The sequence below is a fragment of the Gorilla gorilla genome, chromosome 6, assembly GCF_029281585.2.
Source record: "Gorilla gorilla gorilla isolate KB3781 chromosome 6, NHGRI_mGorGor1-v2.1_pri, whole genome shotgun sequence".
NCBI classification, from domain to species: domain Eukaryota; kingdom Metazoa; phylum Chordata; class Mammalia; order Primates; family Hominidae; genus Gorilla; species Gorilla gorilla.
Genome location: NC_073230.2, coordinates 162265289 through 162277587, shown reverse-complemented (window position 1 = coordinate 162277587; position 12299 = coordinate 162265289).

Here is a 12299-nt window from a genome sequence, read left to right as displayed (position 1 = left end):
AATGGGTTTTTCTTTTCTACTGTACTGTCAGGTTGCAAATTTTTCAAACATTTATGCTCTGCTTCCTCTTGAACACTTTGCCACTTAGAAATTTTTTTCCACCAGATACCCTAAATCATCTCTCTCAAGTTCAAAGTTCCACAGATCTCTACAGCAGGGGCAAAATGCCACCAGTCTGTTTGCTAAAACATAGCAAGAGTCACCTTTATTTCAGTTCCCAAGTTCTTGATCTCCATCTGGGACCATCTCAACCTGGACTTCATTGTCTATATTACCATCAGCATTTTGGTCAAAGCCATTCTAAATCTCTAGGAAGTTCCAAACTTTCCCACATCTTCCTGTCCTCTTCTGAGCCTTCCAAACTGCTCCAGCCTCTGCCTGTTACCCAGTTGTAAAGTCACTTCCACATTTTCAGGTATCTTTACAGCAGCACCCTACTCTACTGGTACAATTTACTGTGTCAGTCTGTTCTCATGCTGCTAATAAGACATACCTGTGACTGGGTAATTTATAAAGGGAAGAGGTTTAATGGACTCACAGTTACACGTGGCTGGGGAGGCCTCACAATCAAGGTGGAAGACAAAGGAAAAGCAAAGGAGCATCTTACATGGTGGCAGGCAAGAGAGCATGTGTAGGGAAATGCCTGTTTATATAACCATCGGATTTTGTGAGACCCATTCACTACCAAGAGAACAGTATGTGGGAGACTGCCCCCATGATTCAATTATCTCTGTCTGGCCCCGCCTTTGATACATGGGGATTAATACAATTCAAGGTGGGATTTGGGGTTGTGGAGAAATAGCCAAACCATATCACACACATAGGATAAAATTTAATTTATAAATTAGGCACAATAAGAGATTAGCAACAATAATTAATAATAAAATGGAATGATTATAACAGTATACTTTAATGAAAGTTATGTGAATATGGTTTCTCTCAAAATATCTTTTAAAAAATATTTTAATTTTTAAATGACATTGTACATATTTATGATATAGATATTAATTGTATTACACATAATATATAGTAATCAGATAAGGGCAATTAGCATACCCATCATCTCAAAAATTTACCATTTCTTTGTGTCAGACATTCAATATCCTCCTAGCTATTTGAAACTATATATCATTGTTAACTATAGTCATCCTACAGTAATGTAGAACACTAGAAGTTATTCTTCTTATCTATCTATAATTTTGTGTTCTTTAACAAATCTCTCCCTATTTCCCCTTCCACCACCCTTCCCAGCCTCTAGTATCCAACGTCTTACTTTTTGTTTCTGTCAGATCAACTTTTTTTTTGGCTTCTACATATGACTAAGAACATGGAGTTTTCAACTTTCTGTCCTCATTTATTTTTGGATCATAGTTGACTTTGGGTAACTGAAACTAAGATAACCAAAATCATGGATAAGGGGAGACTGCATAGATATAAATGCATTTTATAACATCATGTTGTTTACCTTAAATATATACAATGAAATTTATTTTTAAAATACACCAATCATTAACATGACTTGCCAGCCAAATGCATTGGACAAGTCACTTAATCTCTCTGAGGCCTTTCTCATCTCTTAAATAGATATAATAGTATGTACTTTGGATGATTATTGAGTATATTAAATAATGTTCTACATATTAAAAACCCCCAACAAAACCTATTTTACAGTTTAGGCCCTTATAAAATTTAATGAGCAGATACATGGGCGGGAGGATAGATGTACAGATAGAAAGTGTTCTTTCTAAAATCAAACTTAACTACTTACTAAGGATATACAGAATGTCTTGGGATATTGTAAGAAGGTATGACTCATGCCAAAATGTTATTTGAATTGTTTGCAATATATCCTTTTCTATACCATAGGGAATGAGTTCTCTAACTTCTGTATCTGCTGCCTAATGTACTTTTTTCTCATTATTTTGTCCTATGGCTTCCCAGTTGTTCCTGTTGTTGTGCTATTTTTCGATTTTAAAACATTCATGTTCATTTTTTCCATCGACTTCATAACTTTACAGACTTTGATCATCCTTACTTTTCAGCCTGATTTTTCTAGCTTGAAAACTTTTGTTCTTTGTAGTTTATCCTTATAAGACAGCTTTCTTATCCCCTTGATCATTTGAAATTCTCTTCTCTGAATCATCTCCAATACCATTATGTCTTCCTGATTGTCAGCTTAAAAGACACGGAGGATGGGAGGGAGAGAAAACAGAGGAAAGTAAAATCAGTCATGAAATTGATGTTCTGAAAATACGAACATGCGTTAATTGCCAATTGAGTGGTAGACCCACTAATGTGCTTTCCCCAACCCTTCATATTCTGATAGAATATTAGAGTTGGGAGCTCACTTAGAGACCACCTAGACTACTCTCTCCACTTGCTCCATCAGAAGAACCACCTGGGCCATTTGTTAAAGGTAGATTCCAAGGACCTATGCACTGTCAAATATGGTGGCCACTGGCCACTGGTGGCTGCTGAGCACATGACATGTGGCTACTTTGAATTGAGTTGTGCTACAAGTGTAGGAAACGCAATAGATTTTGAAGACTAAATGCAAAAGAAGAAGGCAAAATAACTCATTACTACTTTAAATTAGTTCTGTGTTGAAATGTTGAGATTTCAAATATAGTAAATTAAATACAAGATATTAGAATTAATTTCATCTATTTATTTTTACTTTTCAAAAACTATAGCTGCTATAAAATTTGAAATTCTATGTGTGGCTCACATTATATTTCCACTGGACAAGGCTGGTCCAGACATACTGAATCAGAGCCTCCAAGGGAGCTGCTTCTGCTCACCAAGCATTCCTGGGGATGCTTATGACAAAGGAATTTTTTTTTTTTTTTTTTTTTTTTTTTTTGTGAGACAAGATCTCACTGTCACCCAGGCTGGAGTGCAGTGGCGCGATCTCAGCTCTCTGCAAAACCCACTTCCCAAGCTCAAGCCTTCCTCCCACCTCAGCCTCCTGAGTATCTGGGACCACAGATGTGTGTCACCACATCTAGCTAATTTTTTGTATTTTTGGTAGAGACGAGGTTTCACCATGTTGGCCAGGCTGGTCTTAAACTCCTGAGCTCAAGTGATCTCCCCACCTCGGCCTCCCAGAGTGCTGGGATTATAGGCATGAGCCACTGTTCCTGGCTGTGAGGAGGAAATTTTGAGACACACTGATAACACAAAACTCATTTGACAAGTGAGGAAATTCAGGTTCAAGGAGTTTTGTCACCTTTTCCAAAGTCATACAGAAACCACTAACGGAAAGGTCCTGGAATCAGACTTTAACCTTATCATAGAAATGTGTTGCTGTTTTGCTCACAGCTGTATCCCCACGGCTTAGGACAGTATCCAGCATCAAGTTCTTTATTAACATATGTGGAATGAATGAGTGAATTAACGAAGGGGGCCATTTAGCCACAATACTTGTGAAGCAGACTGCATAATTTCAGTACCACAACAAGCTGGTCTGCTTTGTTCTGTTCTTGAGGTTGTAAATAGCAGCACTGAGCAAGGGAAAGAATAATACATTATAGGTCATCTAGAAACTACCCATTCCTTGAAAAAACACAACAAAAGCCACATTAGCATCTGCTGGAGAGCTTCTTTTTTGCATGCAAACCTGGCATCCAAGTCATCCCTTCGGTAAGTGTCTAAGGAATGATTTGTGCAACTAAGAAACAATCTCCACAGGTTTTGTTTGTTTGTTTGTTTTTTAAAGTCCACTTGTTGGAAATACTGCCTTCTCTACTAAAAATAGATGAGAAAGGTTTGTTTGTTCTAAACTACCTAAGCTGTTCAGAACCCAGGGATTCTGCTCCCCACTCCCTCTGGGGCTAATGGTTTCTATTTTTAATCTCTGTTGTGTGCAGAAAGAAAAACAGCATTGAAAGAAGGTACTTTTCAGATAAACTGTAAATATGCTCTGGCTTCCACATGTGGATGTGTCAGAGCAGCGCACTTTGCAGAAATCAGGAATGACAAGAAAACAACTGCATTTGAGTCACCCAACAATAACAAAAAACAAAACCTAATTACTTGCCTCATCCTCTGTGTCCTATAAATTACTCAGCAGGCAGTGCCAAGGAGGAAGCACAATTTCATAGCATCATTATGAAGTGATGGAACAAATCTTCCGTGTGGGCAAACATTTAGTAAGACAGGAGAGTGACTCACAGACCTTTCTGCCCATTGTTAGAATCAGTCCCCACCTGCCTCTCCATGGGCTGAAATAATCCGTTGTCACGCTACTGCAGAAAAATCTAATTGCAACCTCCATCCACCAGCCCCTCTTGAATTGCTCAAAGACTTAGCTTTAATTACATAACACTGCAGAGAGAAGCAGAAAAGGCAAAGTCTGTGTTCAGCCTCTAGAAAAGTGGAAATTGGTGGGAGGTCACATGCCTAGTGGTCTGAGGGTCTGGGAACCATCTGTCGTGTCACCTGGAAAACTTCTTCCAGTACATATTTCCAGGGACCACCCTAAACTCGAATCACAGTGTGAGTCCCAAGAATCAGTATTGGTCCCCCCAAGTGATGCCTATGCACACGAATGTTTGAAAACCATGAGTCCAGAATCATGTCAACCACACCTAATCTTTTCAAAGTGGAACTGAATTGTATGGATGAATAAATGGAAGTGTCACATTCTTTACCCATTCCAGTACACAGGACTCTTTCTTCCAGTGTAAGACTCTCCTCCTGAACCACAGCCCGGCAGGACACTCTATGTGGTAGCAAGTTCCCAGAAGACAGCCTGGCTGAAGAGCCCGCATTTCCAGATTCCTTGATCTGCACCAGAACTCTGCAGTCTTCGTTGGAGATTCTGCTTCCGCCAACCACTGTCCAAATCAAATACAGCTTGTTTCCTACCTGGACCCTATTCCCTACCTGGCAGACCCTCCACGGACCAGTTTAGTTTCTGCCATGGGCAAGCCTTCCCCTCTCCTGCAAGGGGTGCTGCCACAACCATATGCCTTGTGTCGTGCCCTTAGACATGCTAGTGCTCACCACGGATGAAGAATTTCAGAGATAGAAATGATCCAGGAATAGAATCATATTAAATATGTGCCTCAGCTGAGTTCAGAAGGTTGGTGGTGACCGTGTAAGGGAGTGGAAAAGGCATTCAGGGTGTAGGATACAGAAAAGAGCTGGATGTCAATCAGAGAGCAAACAAAATATGGAAGAGCCGAGAGGAGCCCTTGCTGCGGTCACTGGACAGACAAGGCCATGAAGGAAAGTGTGGTCAGTTGCTGATTTTTCTTCAACTTCATCCCTGCCTCACTAGCTCCTATGGCTGACGCTTCCAAGGCTGAATGTAGGTGCAAGGGCATCAGGAGAGAAGGTGTCTTTTACATTTACAGGGAAGGTACAACTGTTGATTGGCATTGGTGCCCCCTGGGTTGCATAAACAACTCTCCCTCTCTGTGTGTGTGCGTCTCTCTCTGTCTCTCTACCTCTGCCTGTCTCTCCATCTTTGTGTTTCTGTCTTTCTCTGTCTCTGTCTCTCTATCTCTGTCTCTTCCCCCTCTTGTGTTTCTACATTTCTTAAGATTCTCTGTCCTTCCAACTGAGAAACGCCTCATCCCAGCTGCCCCCACAATTCTCCCCTTTGCCCCCGAGTGTCTATGGACCACCTCCCTCTCAGGATTCCTCTCTCCCATGGTGATCTTCCTGAAATTGATCACTTTGAAGACAATCCCCAGGCATCTCCAAAAAGAAGAATGTTCAGAAGATCCGCAGCTCTGTGTTGCTGTCTGTGGAGACGACGCTTGCTCACAAAAACCACTCTTCTTGGCTTTGCTGCTGGCCATGGAGCTGCAGCCGCATCCTCTCTCCTTGAGCTTATCTGGGGATCAGACGACAGGCTGTCGATTCTGTACACTCCAGGGGAAATTTCTGCAGCCTCCACGTAGTTTTCTTGAATTGCCTTTCAGTCATCATGAGGCAAGAATAGCACATCCCATTTTCCCCATCCCCGTGGCAGTGGTGAGGCAGCCAAGTGGAGGGAAGTGTCCGATTATTCTGAAAGCCCTCCTCAAAGGAATTTCCTTCCTCAGCCTCCTCAACCTCACCTTCTCACAGGGGATGGAGGTGAAAAATTAATGGTGCACAGACACAGCCAGCTTTAGTTGATTCCTCAGGCAATGCCTATATAACCATTTAGCTCTTCTCCTTAAAATGTGGCAATACAGTTTTTTGTTTCCAGCCCAAACTAATGAGTCTCATTTTACTAACTTTTTTCTCATCTAGAATTATAATTCAAGGTGATATTTATTTTAAGGGAAACATGTATATATTGCCATAGAATTATGATGTAATCCAGGAGAAAAAATAGGAGGGAGTGTCTCACCGTGTCTGGGACAATTAAGGAAATCTTTTCAAAGGAAGTGATACTTGAGCCGAGTTTGAAGGTTGAATAGGAGGCACTGGGCTTCTGCGTGGAGACAGAGACAGGTGCTATTCTAGGTTTAATGTCACCAGATACTTCCCTTTCATGTTCTTTAGCTCGTATAAGAATTCAAAAATCATTTCTAGAGCTGCCACACACTAAATGTCAGATCATTTGTAGGGAAAAAAAAAGGGAGATTGAAACCAGTGAGGACTGGGATTTGATAAATGAATTAGAGAGAAGCCAGCCCTGTCCCTAGACAGCAAATATACTTCACTGATGCCTGGGAGAACTTAGGAGTCCAAGACAGTGAGATATTCCCATTGCGCTCTCTCTCTTTCTCCCTTTCCCTCCATTCCCCAACCCATCTGTGTGTGTGTGTGTGTGTGTGTGTGTGTGTGTGTGTGTGTACGTGCAAATAGGCCATGGGTTTAGGGTCCATTTTTGACCCCTCTATCCAAATCCATTTTAGACAATAAGTAATTCTAGAAAAAGGAAAACAGTGAATGCAGCAGCCCAGGAGTTTCTATAGAATTGAAGGTCAATGTCCTGCAAAGCTTTCTGAAGGTGCCAAAGGAGAGAAACTATCAAATGGATTCCAGAGAGACAAAAACACATTGAATAAAAAACATTCCTGCAGAGTTAATACAAGCTGTCTCCAGGGCTTGAGCAGATGGAAATCTCATCCATCCAGGCATTTCCTGGGAGGTAGTGCACAACGTGGTCTCCCTAAACCAAAGCATTCATCAAATTCTGCCGTTAGATACTGAGCACTAGTAGCTTCTATGAGTTTCTCAGAGGGCCAAAGGTGGAGGTTAGATAATCAATAGTGCTTTAGAGCGAGAAGAGATCTCAGAGATCAATTCACACAGCTAATTTTACAGATGAGGAAATCAAGGCTCTGAGGCATTTGTTGTCTCTCCCCAAATCTCATTAATCACAAGTTACAAAGAACGAAAGCTCAGGGTTCGGGCTCTTTATGAGACAGCGTGTATCAAAGAAAATGCTAAGGCCTCATATGAGGATGGTATAGAAGAAGCGTGTTTATCTCTGGACCGTCCCTCTGGAAGGCCCCCTAAAAAGATAGCAAATGCATGACGGGAACACACGAACCCAAAAGGACAACAAGAACAGTTGAGATGATGCCAGATGAGAGACGTCAACGAGGTTTTAGAAGAGGCAAAGCGGATGCATGGGTGGTAAATAATATATCAGAGTGGAAAGAGCTGAAACCTAATCTGCAGAGAAAGAAAGCAATAAAAAGCAAGGTGATTTACACCACTGAACCGTGAGAAAGCCTCAGGAATTGAACTGAAAGTAGGACTGTGGGGTGGGGGCTAAGAAGAGGAGATGGGGGAACTTTGGTGTACAGACTACTTACAGCCTCAGATGGCTCTGTCCTCTTTCCCAGCCACTTGGCCAACCCAGCTCCTGAAAGCTACGCATATATGCAGACACCTACCTCTTCATACACATGCCCCGGAAGGCAGGGCTTGAGCTAAGGACTTATGTGTGTGTCGTTCATCTAGGAATATGATCCCAAGAAGTAGGAGTAAAGGAATAGCAGAAGTGAAAAGTGAAACAGCCAGGGTCATTATCATATTGGCCAGGGCTGTGGGTGACAAGTTGCTCCATCCGATGGGACTGTCTAAGAAGGCTTGTGAAATGGGCTCAGAACCATCTTCCCCAGGTGAGGAAAGAGGAATGCACTTTCTCTCATCTCCGTCTACCACTGACGGATGGTGTCAGCTTCCCTACCCCGCCAGGTTGCCCTGTGCCAGTGCCCACTGGTTTTGCACTTCTAGGCCCCAGAGGAGCTCAGGGGCAGGGCCAGGAGTTGGGGTCCAAGTGCTACCCAGGGTCCCTGCGTCAGACTAGCCACACCCACATGGGATTTGTCATCACACTGGTGGCTGGAATAAGAGGTGGACAGAGAAGATTTAAAGTGGGGTGCAAGAGGTTTCCGTAATAACACAATTACTGAACTGAAGATTCTGGGTTTGGAAGTTTCAGATACAGTGGGAGCTTTTAGCAAGGAGCTGGGAGGTTTTAGCAAGGGGCTGAAAACAAAGGCTTTAATGTAAAACCCAAATACTGAAAGGAGGCTATCCCAGCCCACTTTCCTTGCTTTGGTCTCAGGATACTGGTAGCCAGACACTTCAGGCAGGAACTGCAGGATCTTCCCTAGAGAAATAATCTAGCCCAAGGTGAAAGACCTACAAATACTGATATTTTGGGATCTCTCTAACAAAATGGTCAAGTCCCAGTCTGACAACCCTAAATGGAATCTTAGCATTCAATGACCATGTACACATGGCTTCCAATGACTTTTCATCTCTCGGTCTTAAATAAGAATGGACAGCCAAAAGCCATCAAAAAATTGAAGCAAGCCTGTAATATTAAAGACAGTTTTTGTTTGTAAATTGTTATCTTATATACATTGACTCTCTTCCGTTCAAGGGCATTTGAATGTTTGTTTGCTTTTGATTATTAGTAATAGCCTCAGAGGGACAGAGGGATATTGGCATTCAAGAGGCAGCACTGAGCTCAAGAGTGCTTACAAATGCTGGAATCAAAATCTGGTTCCGTTACTGATAGCAATGTGAAATCAGGAAAGTCACCGGACTCATCTGTACCTCAATTGCCTCATCAATAAAATGAGGAATAATAAGCCCCACATGCACACCCGGTGTCACTCACCTATAAAGAAAGAGCTACCATTGTACAGGGTACCATTCACATCAAATGAATATAAATAGCTTTCTCTGGAGTTGTGCAGTGTCCAACATGCACAGCCATATGAGGAAGCCCTGTTTGGCAAAACTGCCAGGGAATGCCCACAGAGCTCTGCATGCACTGCCCTCTCCCAGGCGTCATACCACCATCACAGCGATGGCACTGAAGTGCAGAGACGCTTCTATCTTTAAAAACAATGAAAGAAAAGAATCTCCCTTGAACTCACATGCCTCTCTAGCTTCTTGTCCAGTTGTCTTTTTCCCTTATAGCAGGACTCATCAAAAGAATCTACAATTCCTGAATCCCATCTTGTTTCCATCATTATTATATGCTTGGCTCTGGGGAAATCTTCTCATCCCTGCTCCCAGTATGAATACCCTCACCACAACATATATGAAATAATCTTATCAGTCCTTCAGCCTATATACCTTAGTCACTAATTCACAAGTCATTCCTTACCAGCCAGAAACTTACCCCATTTCATTGTGTACATCTCTGAGCCCTGATGCCTCCACAGAGCCCAACTCCTTCCACTCTGCCTTCTAGAACTCAAGGTCATCAGCAAAATAATCTATATTCCAGCTACATCTCTGAGCATTCCCTCCACCTTTCTCCTCTAGCTGAAGCCTGCCTGATCCTTGGGGACACTGCATCTCCTTCAGCCTGTTCTTTTAAAGCCCTTGAACCAGTGGGCTTGGAGGTGGTGTAGATGTTCTCCCAACTCTTCATTTGGCTTCTAGAGCATCATCCCTTCTTATTCATAAAAAAACCTAGTTCTTGCCAGTAGACAATATGATTAGCTATCTATCGTTGTTACGGTCATCAATAAATCAGTAGGTTAATCCCCTCTTTTCTTGAGTTCATTGTTTTGATAGTATCTGTTTACCTGAATATAAGGACAACCCCTCCCTCCACTGGTATCCTGAATGTCATCCCCTCTAGTCTACTCAAAGATATCAGTGTCCTAATTTTCCATCCTCTCTCACAAAATGTTTTCCTCTCTGTGGCTCATTTCCATGATCATGAAAAGATGCTCCCATCTTGAAAAACAGTGAAAGAAAAGAACCTCTCACATGCCTCTCTAGCTTCTTGTCGAGATGTCTTCTTCCCTTTATAGCAGGACTCATCAAAAGCATCTACAATCCCTGAATCCCATCTTTTTTTCCATCATAATCTTTTGAAATCACTTCAATTGGACTGACAATAAAAGGAAAATCACCCTCGGCAAGGTCAACCCCATGTCATCAAATCTAATGGTCATTTTTCCAGGATTATCTTACTCAACTCAGCATTTGACACCATCAGCACCTCTCATTTTCACGATACATTGCCTTCACTTGATCTCCAAAAAGCCATTCTCTCCATTCTCTCATATGTCCTCCTGCCACCCTACTCACTCCTTCTCAGCCTCTCTTACTCGTTTCCCTAACCAAAGCATGGCATTGCATGAAGACTCAGTCTCCAAATGTCTCCTGTCTTTCTTACATTTATCTGTGAGCTCATCTCATCCATTCAGTTGGCTTTAATTTCCATCCATATGCAGAAGTGGTCAAACATATGTGGCCTCTCCCCTGAGTTCTGCATAAGTACTCTCTCCCAGATGTCTGATAGGAACTCAAACAGAACACTCAAAACAGAATTTGATTTTTCCTCCCAAATGTGCCACTCCCATAGTCTTCCAAAACCCAATTAATGGTAAGTGCATTCTCTCATTTAATCAGGCCAAGAAACCTTAGTTTCTTTTTTTCACTGAGTGACTCCCTCATGCCACATCTATTGTATCTGTGTGGACAGATGATAGATAGATGAGAGAGAGAGGGAGAGATAGAGACAGAGAGAATGAGAGAGAGAGAGTGAGTGAGAGAGAGAGAGAGAGAGAGGCCCATACCTACCTTAAATATTTATAAAACTCTTTCCTTTCTATGGACAAATGATGGATAGATGAGAGAGTGAGAGAGAGGGAGAGAGAGAGAGAGAGACAGAGAGAGAAAGAGAGAGAGAGAGGCCTATACCTACCTTAAATATTTATAAAACCCTTTCCTTTCTATGAGTCAGAAGCCACCTTTCACTACAAATTTTCCAATGGTTTCTGCATTGCTTGTGTCTCTGTTAAGCCAGATGAGGACAAATGTTCTTATCAAACATAACCCTAAAGAACAATCAAAGACCCCAAATTAATGGCCTGATTCAACACATGCTCTATCACATAGGCAGAAGAGGGTAACTAGGTTGAGCTTTCACCCCACCACCACTTGAGCAAACATCAAGAAGCCTCTGTTGTCCAATGAGTGATGAGTGATGGAGTCCTTTGGGTCAGGGTTTCTTCCAGGGCATTTCTGAAGTCCCGGAGCCTGCAGAGGAGCCCATGGAAACAGCCAGCACAGGAGTCCACCTGTCTGGGCCTTTTCAATTTGGGATCAATCCTAGGATTAAAATAGGCAAAGTATCTCTTGGGATCTCTTCTATATTTTTCATTGTAATTCAACTCAATAAATACTTCCTAAACATGCAAATTTGCTGTGTTAAATTGTGTGGCTGCAAAGATGTCTAGAAAGGAGACATCCTCATTTGGAAAAGTACTCATATTACATTCCCTTTCTCCCTCTGCACAAGCCTGCTTTTCCTGACTACCCTCAACTGCCCAGTGTGTCTTTTCCCAATATCTTAAATCATATCTTCTCTGCCCACTATCAAACATTCTTCAGCTGTAACTAGGGACAAAAGTTGCTGATTACATTCATTCATTCTCAGGAATAAATGATTAGGAGTTCCCTTTAAACTCTCACATTTTTTAATATAATAAGACTCTTCATGTCAAAACAAGAATCAGTATTTTACAGCTTAATAAACTTTATATATGTACACAATGCATATACTGAAAATAAAATCAAAGCAAATAATAGGCTCTTCGGTCTCATAGATCTATTTCTCCTTAATAAAATCTTAAATTCTTTCACACTTGCAAGAGATAGCATTACCCAGGGCTTGAACAATTGCAAGGAGTTTTACTTGCATTTTTTCCCTGCATTTCTCTTTTCCAGACCAGAGCACCTAACACTGTTTTTGTAAATTGTACAAGTATACAAGGTATTGACAAGTTTTCTAACTGAGAATTAGTTTTCTTCTCTCCAAAGCTAAGCCACTGTTTGGGAAAGCAATTGGTTACATTTTGGGC